The sequence below is a fragment of the Rhinatrema bivittatum genome, chromosome 3 (assembly GCF_901001135.1).
Source record: "Rhinatrema bivittatum chromosome 3, aRhiBiv1.1, whole genome shotgun sequence".
Classification (NCBI taxonomy): Eukaryota; Metazoa; Chordata; class Amphibia; order Gymnophiona; family Rhinatrematidae; genus Rhinatrema; species Rhinatrema bivittatum.
In genome coordinates this window covers 511,562,807-511,578,436 of record NC_042617.1, presented here as the reverse complement: position 1 = coordinate 511,578,436, position 15,630 = coordinate 511,562,807, and positions in this window count along the sequence as shown.

Genomic DNA, 15,630 nt, shown 5'->3' with positions numbered 1-15,630 from the left:
AGTGACACGCTTGGCTATGTCGCTCCGTTCCTGCTACAGTACCTGCTTGGTTCCTGCCTGCTTGCTACAGAACCTGCTTGGTTCCTGCCTGCCTGCTACAGTACCTGCTTGGTTCCTGCCTGGTTCCAGTACCCGAGTCCTGCTACAGTTCCTGCCTGGTTCCAGTACCTGAGTCCTGCTACAGTTCCTGCCTGGTTCCAGAACCCGAAACCAATTACAGTAGCACTACTGTCCTAGTCTGGTTCCAGTTACCTGTCCTGATCCACAACCCGCCTAAGTCCCAGTGGCTGGGCCCCTACGGGCTCATCTCGGGGGGGCTTCGGCTTCCAAGGGTGAAGCCACCTAAGTCCCAGCGGTTGGGCTCCTACGGGCTCCTCCCGGGGGAGCACCAGCTTCCAGGGTGAAGAGCATCTACATCCGCCTGAACATCTGCCTCCCGGCCTGCTGTTCATCAGAGACATTGTCCATCTCGTCCTAGTCTCCAGCAGGTCAGCCCAAGGGTCCACTAAACTGAGACTCCCTCAACAGATTGCAAGGCCATGGACGCGGCGGATGCACCCGCTCCCTCAGATCTGTCCGGGATGGCCCGGCAGATGCTACAGCACCAGAGCTGCATTGATAATTTGGCAGCCACGGTGGAATGGCTATCCTCGCGCCTGGAGTCCTTGCCTTCTGCTGGCAGGGCCCCCGAGGGTCTCGGCTCTTCTGTGATTCAGTTACCAGCACCCTCCCGCTATGCTGGCGATTTAAGGACCTGCCGCGGGTTCCTGAATGAATGTTTTGTATGGTTTTCCTTGTTGCCTCGGCAGATTCCCTCTGATGCGGTGAAAGTGGCATACATCCTGTCCTTGCTCGATGGGAAAGCCTTGATATGGGCCTCTCCCCTTTGGGAAAACAATGATTCTTCACTAACGGATTTACAATTGTTCATCATGAACTTTTGCCAGGCCTTTGATGAGCCTGCCCGAGTAGCCACGGCTACATCTGATCTGCTGCAACTTCGTCAGGGGGCTCGCTCCTTGGCAGACTATGCAATGGAGTTTTGGACTTTAGCCCAGGAAGTAGGTAGTCTTAAGGCCATCTTCCCGGAAGGACTCTCCGGACGCATTAAGGATGAGATTGCGGAGCGGCCTTGGAGGGAACTTTCCTTCGCCCTCCCCCCACCTTCCCCTCCCTTCCCCTACCTAACCCACCCCCCTGGCCCTATCTAAACGCCCCCCTTACCTTTGTTGGCAAAGTTACGCCTGCTGAAAGCAGGCGTAACTTTGCGCGCGTCGGCTGGCAGCCCCGCTCCGTCCTCCGGTCCCGGGGGCTGGTCCGGAGGCCTCGACCATGCCCCCGGGCTGGCGCCACGCCCCCGGGCCCGCCCCTGAAACGCCGGGGCCCGCCCCCGAAACGCCGCGTCGTTTCGGGAACGCCCCGGACACGTCCCCTCCCGCCCCTTTTCGAAAGCCCCGGGACTTACGCGCGTCCCGGGGCTTTACGCGCACCGGTGGCCTATGCAAAATAGGCACGCCGGCGTGCGCGGGCCTGTTAAAATCCGCCCCTTAGTGTAGTTGGGTTTAAAAAATGTTTGGATAAGTTCTTAGAGAAGTCCATTAACTGCTATTAATCAAGTTGACTTAGGGAATAGCCATTGCTTTTACTGTATCAGTAGAATGGGATCTACTTTGTGTTTGGGTACTTGCCAGGTACTTGTAGCCTGGATTGGCCACTGTTGGAAACAGGATGCTGGATTTCATGGACCCTTGGTCTACCCCAGTATGGCAATTTCTTTATGTTTTTATGTTCTTATAACACATTTTAGCAATCTCAGCCTTCACTGAGCACACTTCACAAGTTGCAATCTCGGACCCCAAACTCCTTTGACTTAGGTTTACAGGGGAGCTCAATCATTTCCAGACCTGGTGCTACCGAATGTGAAAACCATGCAATTGCTGTTATGACTGTCGGTAGCAGACGGCTGCGACCGCATCTACTCACATCCTGTACCATCTTGCTTCCCTCTCCAGGCCTGCTCGCGACTTGGGCTAGTCTCTGCTGCTGCATTCCCCATGGCTCCGCGTGGTGGTCGAGAAGCCGCCACCTTCCACGCTGACTCTGGGCCTTCCTAGACGCGCGCGCGCCACCGGACCCTCTTTTAAAGCCTCTTCGGCGGGAACCTCGGGGACATCCCTGATTGATGACATCATTGCATCAGAGTACTTAAACTCCACCTTCGCCCTCATCTAGCTGACTTGGCAGTAAGTTCCATTACTATTCTATGAGCTCCTGTCTCCGTCTATCCTGTGGTAATGCTACTGGACCTTCTTGGACTCTGGACCCTGCCTGGTACTCACTTCTCGGGGACAGCGTGTGTGCTCTACGGGGACTTGGTCTCCTGGCTTCCCCCGCTCCTCAGGCGGGCCCTGTTCTTTCTAGAAGTCCTATCCTGCTGGCTCCCCGCTCCTCGGGGCTGCCTCTGAGAATGCCTTCACCACTTGGGAGTTCTATCGTCATCATCTGGAGACTGACTTGGGCTTCCCAGCTCCGCGGGTTGGCCTACGTCATCACATCAGTACTTCCTTTGTTGCGCAGCTCCGCCCCTCGGGGTTGCCTCTCCGGAGTACCTCCTGAACATCCTGTGTCATGCTCCCCGCTCTGTGGGCCTGCCTAGCACCATCCCCTTCAGAGGTCTCTGCCCAGGTACTGATCTCCAGCCTGTCTACGAACTGTGGGGATCCCTCCTAGCTGTGTCTCTTACCCCACTCCTCGGGACCAAGTTTCTCCTAGAGCTCTCCGCTGTGCCTGACCTCGCCTCCCAACGGTGTAGACCTATGGGGCCCCTCCCCACAGGTGGTAACAACTCTCACCTTGGTCCAAGGGTCCACAAACCCACAAACCATTATTGCATGGGGCAGCACACCCAGGAGGGTGGTGGCTATGATGGAAGGAGGCCCAAAACAGGGAGCAGTGAGAAGTCTATATAGCTGCCAGTGGACCCCATCACACAGGCAGCAGAAGAATGCAGAGGCTTGTGTGGCCGTCGGTGGATCCCATCCCACCGGCAGTGGAAAAATGCAGAGGCCCATGCAGTCACCAGTGTAATCAGAATAAAAAGGGAGCTCATTCTCTGATTCCTCCTTGTATGCTACTGGCCCTGCGGTACTCAGAGTCCAAGAAGGTCCAGTAGCATTACCACAGGATAGACGGAGACACTTCCTATATGGTTGTTTAATGATGCACAAAATGAGCTTACAGGAAGTGCTAGCAGTGCGAGTGTTGGATAATGCGGGCTGGCCTGCACACGAGGAGGAGCCGCAGGAAGGATGCCTACAGCTCTGTGATGAATCCTGCACTCTCCCAAGGAATGAAGAACCAGGTGGCAGCAGCAGCAAGAGAGACCCATAGACCCTGCTTGCATAGAAGGTGTGTGTGTGTGTGTGTGTGTGTGTGTGTGTGTGAATGAAGCCTGCCTGGGGGGGGGGGGAATGTGTGTTTGTGAATGAAGCCTGCCTGGGGGGGGGATGTGTGTGTGTAAAGGAAGCCTGCCTGTGGGGGGGGGGGGGTATGTGTGTGTGAATGAAGCCTACCTGAGGGCGGGGGATGTGTGTGAATGAAGCCTCCTGGGGGGGATGTGTGTGTGTGTGTGTAAATGAAGCCTGCCTGGGGGGGGGGGATATGTGTGTGTGTGTGTGAATGAAGCCTGCCTGGGGGTGTGTGTGTGTGTGTAAATGAAGCCTGCCTGTGGGGGGGGGGGGATATGTGTGTGTGAATGAAGCCTACCTGAGGGCGGGGGATGTGTGTGAATGAAGCCTGCCTGGGGTGTGTGTGTGTGTGTGTGTGTGTGTGTGAATGAAGCCTGCCTGGGGGGTGTGTGTGTGTGTGTGTGTGTGAATGAAGCCTGGCGGGGGAGGGGGGATGGGTGTGGTTGTATGAGAATGGAAATCTGCCTGGGATGAATGGTTGTGAATGGGATCCTGTTTGGAATGGGTGGGTAGGTTAGTTGGTTGGTTGTGAATGAGAGCCTGCCTAAGATGGATGAGTGAATGGGAGCCTGCCTGAGATGGGAGGGTGGTTGGATGTGAATGGGAGCCTGCCTGTGGTGGGAGGGTGCTTGGGTGTGAATGGGAGCCTGCCTGTGGTGGGAGGGTACTTGGGTGTGAATGGGAGCCTGCCTGCGGTGGGAGGGTGCTTGGGTGTGAATGGGAGCCTGCCTGTGGTGGGAGGGTACTTGGGTGTGAATGGGAGCCTGCCTGTGGTGGGAGGGTACTTGGGTGTGAATGGGAGCCTGCCTGCGGTGGGAGGGTGCTTGGGTGTGAATGGGAGCCTGCCTGTGGTGGGAGGGTACTTGGGTGTGAATGGGAGCCTGCCTGCGGTGGGAGGGTGCTTGGGTGTGAATGGGAGCCTGCCTGTGGTGGGAGGGTGGTTGGATGTGAATGGGAGCCTGCCTGTGGTGGGAGGGTGCTTGGATGTGAATGGGAGCCTGCCTGTGGTGGGAGGGTGCTTGGGTGTGAATGGGAGCCTGTCTTGGATGTGTGGATGTGAATGTCTGCCTTGGGGGAATAGGAGAATTTGTATGTGAATGGAAGCTTGCCTTGGGAGAGAGTTGAAACATTTTTGCCACCCCCACTAATACAGCACAAGCTCAGGGTGACTGGAAATCAAAGGTTTTCAGATAAGGGCTGCGAAGTATTTTCCCCTTCTTGTTTAAATTATTTGATGTGTCTGCTATTTTTAAATATTTTGTTGCAGTTTAGAAATTTTTAAAACTTTATATATGAGTTCTTAATTATTGGATTTTTTTGTTATCTTTTTGGTAATATTATTTTTATTAGTAGGGCTTATTGTAATTGATTTATATTTCTTGATTTTATTGTTTGAATTATGAGGATTGGTGATGTTTCTGTTTTTCCATTGCTTTCTATTATAGAGTCTAGCTTGTTGGAGTTTCCAGTTCAGTTTCTGTCTACACATTTCTATTTATATTTTATGATCTCTTTATTCTGTACTTGGTGAAGGTCTGTCTGTGTTCTGCATGTGTAAGCGAGGTGAGGCATTCTGCTAGCATGTATAGTTTCTATGTAGGAATTTAGAGCAGACTGGTTTGTTCTGCTTTCCTAACAGAGGTGTGTTAGGGCCTGGTGAATTATTTGCTTTTTCATAGATAGAGTTGTTCCTGTTTGAGTGCCTATAGTTAGTACTCTTTTTGTATGGGATTTTTACTATATTGTTGGCTGTCCAAGGGTCAAACCCACACCTAAGACACGTTACAATAATACTGTATCGATTCCAAGTGTCTTTTTTTTTTTTTTTTGCAGGGATTTCTGGTTGGCACCACAGCAGTGCATATTTTTCTGTACAACAAACTGGTGCTGGCTATAGGGCCCAGCCAGCTTCAAGTTTATGTACTTACTGGTAGGTAGGACAGGAGCACTTGGGGATCATTCCTGCACAACTTAGAAATCTTGGACCTGTGGATAGGGTACAATACGTTTAGGGGAACGTGTTCATTTTCATAATTTTGATTGCCAGAGAGAGCAGGGCTTCTTTTTGGTAGTGGAAAGGGGATTGGGACAGAGCGTGAAAATAACACGTTCTATAGTGTGCTGAAATGATAGGAGTTGAATGGCACCTTTTTACATTAACCAGTTTTATTAAAGCATGAGCTTTTGAGGATAGTCCACTTCATCAGATGCATTGTGTGCTGGTTATTGGGGAAAACAACAGAAATTTTTGTTTAAAAAAAATAGCATGGGGAGAAGGGAGAAGGGAGAGGGGAGGAGGCAGCACAGCAATTTTTCACACAGGGCAACAAAAATGCTAGCACTGACCATGATCATTTCCTAACATAAGGCAGATTTTTTTCTGGTCTGAGTTTATAGCAGACTTTATAGGAGAAGAACCTTTTTTTAAGCTTTTATCTCCTTTCCCCCTGGAAAAGAACAATCTGGAAACTTTACCACAAAAGTCATTGTATACCCTTTGCTGGAAGAAATCAGTGACTGCACACCCAAAATGTTGCACTGGATTATACCATTACTATCCCTGCTTTAGGGACAGGATCTGAACCGTAACTATGAGGCTAATTTTGTTACTGCCCCTAATGGAACAAAATATGAGGGTACTTTTACCCACAGAGTTCACATTAATTTTCAAAGGGAAAGTATACGACAGTTGGAAACTTTCCTACAATATCTACCTGCACACCAGGACCGGTGTAAGGGGATTAGGCACCCTAGGCACCTTCTGCCTTGTGCCACGCTTCCCCCATCGCGCTGACACCCCTCCCCCCTGCCCCCGGTCGCAGCCCCGACTCCTACCTCCAGGGGTGGGGACCACATGCTGCCGCCCTACCATCCCATGCACCACCCCCCAAATTTAAATAAAATAAACCCTCCACCCTCCTGCTCCCCTAAGACTCATGAACACCCCTGGTGGTCCAGCAGGGGGCCCAAGAGCAATCTGCCACTCCCAGGCTGTCGGCTGCCACTAACCAAAATAGCGCCAGCGGCCTTTAGCACCTACCATGTGACAGGGGCTACCGGTGCCATTGGCCGGCCCCTGTCACATGGTAGGGGCAATGGATGTCCTGCGCCATTGTTAAGAGTTTTCAATAAAAATTAGTTGACTGTATATCAAACCTCTACTGAACCATTCTTTAAATACCACAGGAGGGAATTGGGGATTTCCAAAGATAGCCAAGTAAGGTGAAATTTCCCCTCTCTGACCAATACATTTGCATAAATAGGACCAGACCTGTCTACACAAGTTTATCAACAAATAATGCACAAGATCAATCAGAATTTCCTTCGACTCCAATTGCAGTTTAGAGATAAGGGACTGATTCCCAAACCAGCTTTGTAGGTGTTCAAGAGGAGAAAAGTAAGAAGTTCCCAGAAGCCAAGCTGCTATATGTCTCAACATACAAGATAAATTATATATTTGGGCAGTTCAAACTTCCCTGGAGTTTTGGCTTCATTAAAGATTTCAGATTCAACCTTACCTTTTTCTTATTCCATAAAAAATGTTTGAAGTTCCCATTTATCTCCTTTAAATCTTTTCTGGTTGGCCAAATAGGTAACATCTGCATTAAATATAGCCATTTTGGGATTCACATTATTTTAATTAACTGAATCTTGCCAATTAATGATAGAGGAATCCTCGTCCATTGCTTTAAGCTTTCCTTCTTTTTATGAAGTAGTGGAATCACATTAACTTTATAACTTTGGCTAATATCCACCGGGATTTTTATATCCAAATACTTCATTTTGGTTTGAACCCACTGGAGAGGAAAATTTGGTCCCCATTGGCTTATTAAATTGCAATTCACTTCTGAGGCTTCTGACTTGTCCCTATCTATCTTTAGACCTGCAGATTGCCCAAAAATCATCTGATGGTCCAAAACTTTTCACAAGGAGCTAACAGGGTTTGTGAGAAAAAAATAATACATTGTCCACAAATGCTGCTATTTTAAAAGAAGGGCCCTTGACCTCCAATTCAGTTATTAACCTATCCTCATCAATTTTCCTAAGCAAGGGATCTATATAAATTATGTATAACAAAGGAGAAAATGGACAGTCCTGATGTACCCCTCTATGTATACCAAAAGCTGAGGATGTGCCACCATTGGCCAATATATGTGATACTGGTTTATCAAATAAGAGTAAACTTTTCTTGATAATATCTCCTTTCATATTTAAAATTAAGAGGTTCACAATTCTTTCAAAAAACATATGATCATATTCATTAGAACCATAGAAATTGTTTTCTGTAATGTCTTTACCTTTCAATTTCCCAACTAGAATGAAAAATCTGCCCCCTGGGTCTGGGATTTCTTTTTCAATCTGGAACATTAAATTCTTATGGAATAGTATGGCTACCCCAGCGTTCTTGCTCTTTACTGGCAAGGAACCTCCCAATCTGTTAATTTTTTACTCTCTAAATCAGATGTGTTTCCTGAATACATGCTATGTCTGCCTTATTCCTTTTAAGCTCCTGAAAATTTTTGTTCTTTTAATGGGATTATCAAGTCCGTTCATATTCAGTGAAATTAACCTGATATTATCACCCATTCTCTCAATATATCAAATTCTTAAAGGACAAAGTTAAATCCTGCTCATTATGGGTCACCCAGCCTTGACCCACAATGTTTCTGTTGTTTACCACCCTCATATAGTTGAATAAAATTCCTTTTATCCCCTTAGTATTTTTCCCCCCATAACTTTCTTAAAACTGGATAAAGGCAATATTTTAAATCTCTTTCCCATCCCTTTTCCCTTTGTTTCCTCCCTACTCCCTCTTCTCCCTTCTTTCCTTTACCCCTCTTTTCCAATTACTCCCTTAAAGCGAGCATGGAGTATGTCTAATATGTGTGCAGGCACCATCCTCTTTAGAAATCAGAAAAAAAGAAAAGAAGAGAGAAAAAGATTTCAGCTGTATGTCCCGACTCCCAAGTATTCTCTCACCCTATCTCAATCGCTAGTCAAAAGGTAAGCACAACTATAAGGACTATCTTAAATTTAACAATTACTTGATACTGAAAACAAACAAGTTGGTAGCCTCTCCTTATGATCCTTTCCCTGTTACTGAAAAAGAAAAGTTCCTGTTTGAGTGTTCAAGTCTAGCAGCTTGACTCTCCCAATTCAAAATGCTTCTCTCCAGGTCGACTTCAATACAGATCCACCTGCATGCTTGTGTCTCTCCAGCTGACTCAGAAAATATACAACCTTGCTGTTTTTTCTTCCAAGCTGAGCCAACTCCGGCATGACCCCGCTTCAAGTCCACTTAGTTAACCAGTCTGTGCCATTATGAGAGTCCCAATTCTATTGCGAAGCTTGCATGCCTGAACATGACCCATCTATTCGGGATTCTTTGCACAAACGTGATCTTTTGGGGAGGAAATTAATAAAGATCGATCATGTGGAAAGACTGGCATGAATTTCGAATTCCCCCAACTATAAAGGTACTTAGGTTCGATTTCCTCCATTCCAAGTCGCTGATGATTTGATGACACAGCTAGAGTTAAAAAACTTGAATAACTTTACTTCTTTTCAAACCTTTAACAAAAGCACACCATGGTGCAGAATTTTTCTAAAGTAGTATATAATGGAGAACCTCTTTAATCTTGCAAATACCTCAGACTATGGTAATTTGTCTATAAGGTTCTTAGCTCCCATCACATCTTCAAAAATATGTGCTTTCCCAGAGTGCCAGATCCGAAGCTTGGTTGAAAACTGTAGAATGAATTTTACTTGTTTCTTCACCAACTCCGTATGTAGAGGATTAAACACTTTGTGGTGCAGAAAGACTTTCATGGAGCAATCCTGAAATAGGCAGATCTGTGCCCCTTAATAGAGCAGCTCTTGTTGTTTATGGTAGGCTTGAAATTATTTGTTTGTGTAACCACTATAACTATACATGGTCTGGTCTCTCCCTCATGTTTTTTCCAGTTGAAGGGCTCTTTTGATTTTCAAAGCCCCCATCTTATCTAGCAACTCTTAATGTCTCGGGTCGTCATTTTTCTAGGAATCCTTCTAAATTCCAATCCTCAATGCTCTTGGGGATGCCCTCCTAGATCTATTCTCTAACGGGTATATTTTTAAAGCCTGGGATGTGCAAATACCAGGAGATATGCGAGTAGCTGAGGGGTGGGGTCTGGGCAGGATGGGGGTGGGAGAGGGGCCAGCCGGGACAGCGGCCATTAGGCTCTGTCCCGGGGAAGTGCGCACTGGCAGCCAGCTGGTGCATAGAAGTTACTTCACCTCCAAAGAGGAAGTAAGCTTTAAAACAAAAAAAACTTAGAATAGTTAGAGGGAATTAGGGGTCGGGGAGGAGAGGTGAAAAGGGATGAAGAGTAGGTAGAGGGTTAGGGAAGTTCCCACCCAGTCCGCTCCTTAATTGGAGCGGACTGGGAGGAAACTAGGAATGGCCCGATTTTTTTGCATCTCTGCACGTTTTATTTTTAGAAAATCCCCCCTTGTGCATGTGAGTTGTGACCCATCTGATATAAAAATGAGCACGCATGTGCGCACAGGTTTCCTATTTTATAACATACACGTGGCGACATGTGCATGTTATAAAATCGTTGTGTCCAAGTGCGAGCGCCAGGAACCGCTTGCATAAGTACGTGTGCACGTGTCTTTGAAAATCTACCCCTAAGTTTTCTAATTTGTCTTCTTGTTCACCCAGTTTTTTTTTTTTCTAGGATTTTACGTTTATTGGTGAGTTCAATTGAATCATCTTCCAGCCACAGTAATCTACCTTCTGCCACCTCTAGTTTCGGGTTCAACTCAGAAAGCTTACATTTTAGTTCAGTAATCTGCTCTGATTCATTTTTAAATCTGGTGTCTAAAGCTGCCACCAGTGCTGTTGTTACCTTTGCAGTTAAATCAGCAATAGCTTCACTGTTTAAGGAAGAGGCACTGTGTTTCACTAGATTGGCAGCCATCTTGTCTGGCACGTCCTTCAGTTTTTCTTTCTCTTTTTTCTTCCCCCCTTTCAAGGGTATACTAATAGGTGATTTGTGCATATGTTTGTCAATGGACATATACTCTTCTCATCAGTCTATAAAATAGTTGGTTTATATCTCTGATGCTGTTGATATTTCTCAAGAGATGGAGGATGGTGTCTGGAGCCTGAACATGCATGTCTGCCCAGGCTTACCACATGTCTGCCCAGGCTTATCACATGACTCCGTTTTGAAATATGTTATTGCTGTTTGGGAAATTTAATACATTTTGTATGAGGTTTTAATTTGATGTTCTATTAATCAGATGTTTTGAAATATTTATTCTTTTTATGAATATGGTTTTACTATTATAATTAATGTTCTGAATTTCTTGATTTTTTTTTAATTGATGTTTTATATGGAATGATGGTGTTTTTGTTTTTCCATTGTTGCACTGCAACAAATACAAACAGGTCAAAAAAGAATGAAAGTTTTTGACACCAGTTGGGGCATGTTCTGTTTGAGTTAGAAACCCAAAGGAGCAGGAGGAAGCTACTGGATAAAAAATCATATTTGGCTATAAAAGAAAATAAATTAAGGCCTGGTGGTCCTGATTAACTAGGAGGCTAGTCCTTTAACCACTAAGTCACTGATGAAAGTAAACTGATACAAATAAGGAGACCTTATACTGAATCTGCTGCCAGATCCAATAATCCTATCCCAGAGGAACCAGTTCTGTTCTCTGGATGAGAAGAGAGGTTGCTGGAAACCGGGAAGTTATTCCTAGGCACTTCAGGTATGTTGAACCAGAGGTCTGCGATAGCTGAAGTTGTAATTAGAATTGACCCATCTGAGTACCTGCTTTCTGAATGCAAATTACTGAAGATACCTGAAACTGAAGCTGATTCCTTGTGGTGAAGAGAACCTGTTTACTTTAGACCTGAAAGGGACTGTGTTTCAGTGTCACAAGGCTCAAAACCTGGCAGTACTTTGACCAAAAGTAGAATCCGCAGAAGCAAGGAAGAGATAAATTGATGAAGCTTTAAGCAATGGAGAGCATGTTAGTGCTTGAAACAAGGGTGTCTTTTCTCTTAGAGCTTTTATTAAGTAAAAATAAAAACTTCCCTATGTCTCAGAGAGATAATAATCAGTGTACTTTGTTTCAGAAAGTTGATAGTCACTGACTGCCCTTTATCTCAGTAAGATAAGTACTTCTGGTTGCAGAAATATGGAGCTCTGCAGTTAGATAATAATAAAACAGAATGTTTTATCATGTGTAGACATAAGCAATGAGGAAGAGAATCTTAGAGAGAGGTCACACAAAGCATGTACAGAAGTCTTCTGAAAAATGAACAGTAGCACCAAAGAAAGTGAAGAACAAAATTGACTGAAGCTGATGGTAGCAAATATGTAAGCTGCGCTCACATTTTTCCTGGACTACTCTTTGGTCAGCTGCACATTAGAAAGACATCGCTTTCCCTACTTACATACTCTAACCTTCCTCCTTCACTCAGAACCTTTTCCTCGATTTCATTGCTGCCTAGATGAATAAACTGTACCTGCGATCCACCTCATCCCTTCCACTGTTATCACCCTTCATAATTTGACCCATGTGAATGCACTTTTCCTACATCTGCAGCCATCCATTTGCTTTCACTAAACATTGATGCACTTTCACAATTACAAATCTTTCACAAGTGTTCTTTTAATTTGTAGGACTAGTAGCAAATTTGTTTTTAAAGAAAAAAATGTTTTTTAAAGTGTCTGGGCCACTGGTGGCCTCCACCTTCCATTCCAGCTTCAGTGGGTAAAAGGAAGCAATATGCCACAGTTCAAAAAGGTTCCAAGTCGGTGTGACCCAGCAAAAAAGTCAGCAAGAGGCAGGACATGCATATCATTTTAAGATAGTTACACTTAGGGGCAGATTTTAAAAGGTACGCGCGCACAAATGTACGCCCGATTTTATAACATGTGCGTGCACAAACATTCTCCTCTCTCTCATATACTTTATATACACACTCATTCTTACACAAACTCCCTTATATTCTCTCTCACACACATACTCACTGGCTCACTCACTCTCACTCACTCATGCTCTGGAAAGCACAACAAACCTGACATTTTGCAGTGTAACAATGGAAAAACAGAAACATCATCATTCCTCATAAAACATTAGCAATAAAGTCAAGAGCTATAAAACATAATTCATAATATTAAATTCATACTAATAAAAAGAATAAATGTCAAGCAGACAACAGCCAATGAACATCCAATAATTAAAATGACTCCATAAATTTTTTTTCTAATATTTTCCAAACACCAAATATTTCAAACAGCAGACACATGAAATGCCCCAAAATTCAAAATAATAGCATTAAAAATCTCCAGCTCTCCATACCTGGGATCTTTTGATTTGCAGTCACCAACAGATTGTTGTGGATTGGGGAATGGGAGCCTCACAATCTTTAACATCTCTTCCTCCCTCACACATACAGATGCACGGGCTCTCTTTCACTCACATATATGCTGTCACATACACAGGCTCTCACTCTCACAGACACATGCAGGCTCTCTCATAAATATGTATACTCTCATACATACGTAGTTTCTCTGTCTCATACATAATCAGGTTCTCACACACACATGCAGGCTGTCTCCTACATACACACAGGCTCTCTCTGTCTCACATACACATGCAGTCTATCACACACACACACACACACACACACACACACACACACACACACACACACACACATCTTTCAGGCCTCCCCCTTTTTTCTGGGCCTTCTCTTTGCTAGTTTCGAATCATAGCGCTGCTTCTCAATCCCCGAAGGGAGGTGGAAGGAGACCATGCTGCTTCTGCAATGTTGGGGTGGGGGGGAGGCTGTGTGGCCGTGTGGCCTTGCAGGCCTCTGTTCAGGCCTGTATCAGGATGGGCTCTGCCGTGGCCCATAGGTCTCACTTCCGCCACGGCAGGATATGCTCTGCTGCGGCTCGCAGGTCCTCTTAAGCAGTCCTGCAGATCTCTCTTCAGGTCATGGCAGGATGGGCTCTGCTGCAGCCCACAGACCTCACTTCAAGTGCGGCTTGATCACCTCTGCAGCAATCTTGTACATCTCTCTTCGGGGTGTAGCAGCCCATCTTATTTTCTTTGGTGGGAAGCTTTAAAAAAAACACAAACAAGAAACAAAAGCACTTGATCCCCGCACCTGTGACAGGCTTGGCAGTGTGAGACTTTAATGGCTAGAAGGAACCTATTTTGGAAAGGCACCGTGTTTAAACCTTGCTCCTTTGGAGAAGATCATCCTCACTGACTAGACACAGAGGACAGGGGCTGAAGATTAGTGAGCCCATTCACCTTTTGTATGTGGCAAGTACATGTGAGAGTCATTTTTGGTTTTTACCTGCCGGTGCCAGTGCAAAAGTGCGCAATTTTGGACACATTTAAAGTTACTTCATCTGCTCTGCCTTTCCCTCTCCCTCACATCATTGATATATGTCACCGGGGATGTTAAGATTACTACAACGATTTAACATTTTTCCGTGGTATTATAATGCCCACTGCCTAGTGCCCACTGCACACACTTTGCCTTCTGCCAGGCAAACAGTGAGTGTCATCCTGTCTGCTCTGTCTGCACTATTTCTCTGTCACAGACAGGCTTCACAATACAGCCTGTTATGCTGCACTTTCTGGCCTGCCTTCACTGCTTGCTTATGCCCAGTACTACCTAGCTCCCACTGCCCACAATGTGCCCACTGGCAGTCATACAGAGAATAAATAACTAATCTGAAGTGTAGCTAAGGCTTCAATCACGAAAAAGGAAAAACAGAACAACAAGCAAAGCAACACAAATCTACAATGATGCAGAGATATTGTGATGCCATGCTGCCTCCATGGTTTGTTTTCCTGTCTTGTGTTAATGGGCTGCCACAGCAAAAATCCTTACCAAGAATTCGGAGAGACCTCAGAGCTATGCTTTCACACAGACAACGTCTAGAGAAACAATGCAGAGCAAGGCTATGACATGCTCATTCTTCGAGCTCAGCATCACTGTAACCCGCTCTGCGGCATTATAGGAGACTAGGAAAATGCTCCGCTGCGATACATCATAACTCTCATTGCTTGACGGTATGCCAATCCATCCCTTCTCTGCAGCCTGCCCGCTCCACAGTGTATGAACCTTTCTCCATACATTTGCAACTGTTGCTATGCCTATGATTTCCATGGGTCTTTTGACTATAATTGCTTATAGAAATCATTCTGTTTGACAGAAATGAAACAAGTAGGATTCCTTTAGTTCACGGGTCCCCTTCAGCTCATTTTGGACCCTAAGTTTGGAGTCAGAGTTTAAAGCTTTTAAAAAAGCTCTAAAAGCATGGCTGTTCGAACAGGCTTATATTGACTATCTTGAAAAAAAGGACTAATTGGTTTAAAGAAACATTATTTTTATCTTTGTTTTATGTTCATTTATTAATAATTGATTAACAATTTTATTTTTTATCATATTTTACTGTACCTTTTAGATATTTCAGTTTGATTTTATGATTTTGTAACATGTAAACCGTTGTGATGTATATTATGAACGATGGTATACAAGAATTTTTAATAAATAAACTAAATAAATAAAAAAGAATCAAGTTGGCTCCACTGATTTCATTTTTATATTTTGTTTTCAATGAATGCACTTCTCTAGCTGAGATGCTTGTTCAATTAGTCCTCCTTTAGTCTGGCATCAAGAGTTCAACAGTTGCTCACAGGTTAAAAGAAGAGGTTAGTTGGTTCCATACTGTAGTGGGTATCACATCTGCTTTACACACAGAAGGGCCTGGGTTCAATCCCCACTGGAGCCATTTTTAACTTGCTGCAGAAACAGGCATGCGTCTGAGTGCAAGGATAACTTAGATACCGAAAAAGCAAGTTGAAGACCAATGGGTTCCATATATATGCAGTGGAAACCCCACCTGTCAGGTTTTCAGGATATCCACAATCTATATGCGTGGGATAGATTTACAGGCCCTTCCTTCTATGCGTGCTACTTGATCTCATGCAAATTCATAGCAGATATCGTCTTCCCCAGAAGAAGTGTGGGAATGGTTACTGGAAACGAAATAAGAAAGCTTTAGGTAAACTCCTAAGCCAACACCTTGTGTGGTAAAAAGAATTGAGTCCCTCACAGGCTTTCTGCTTTGAATATATT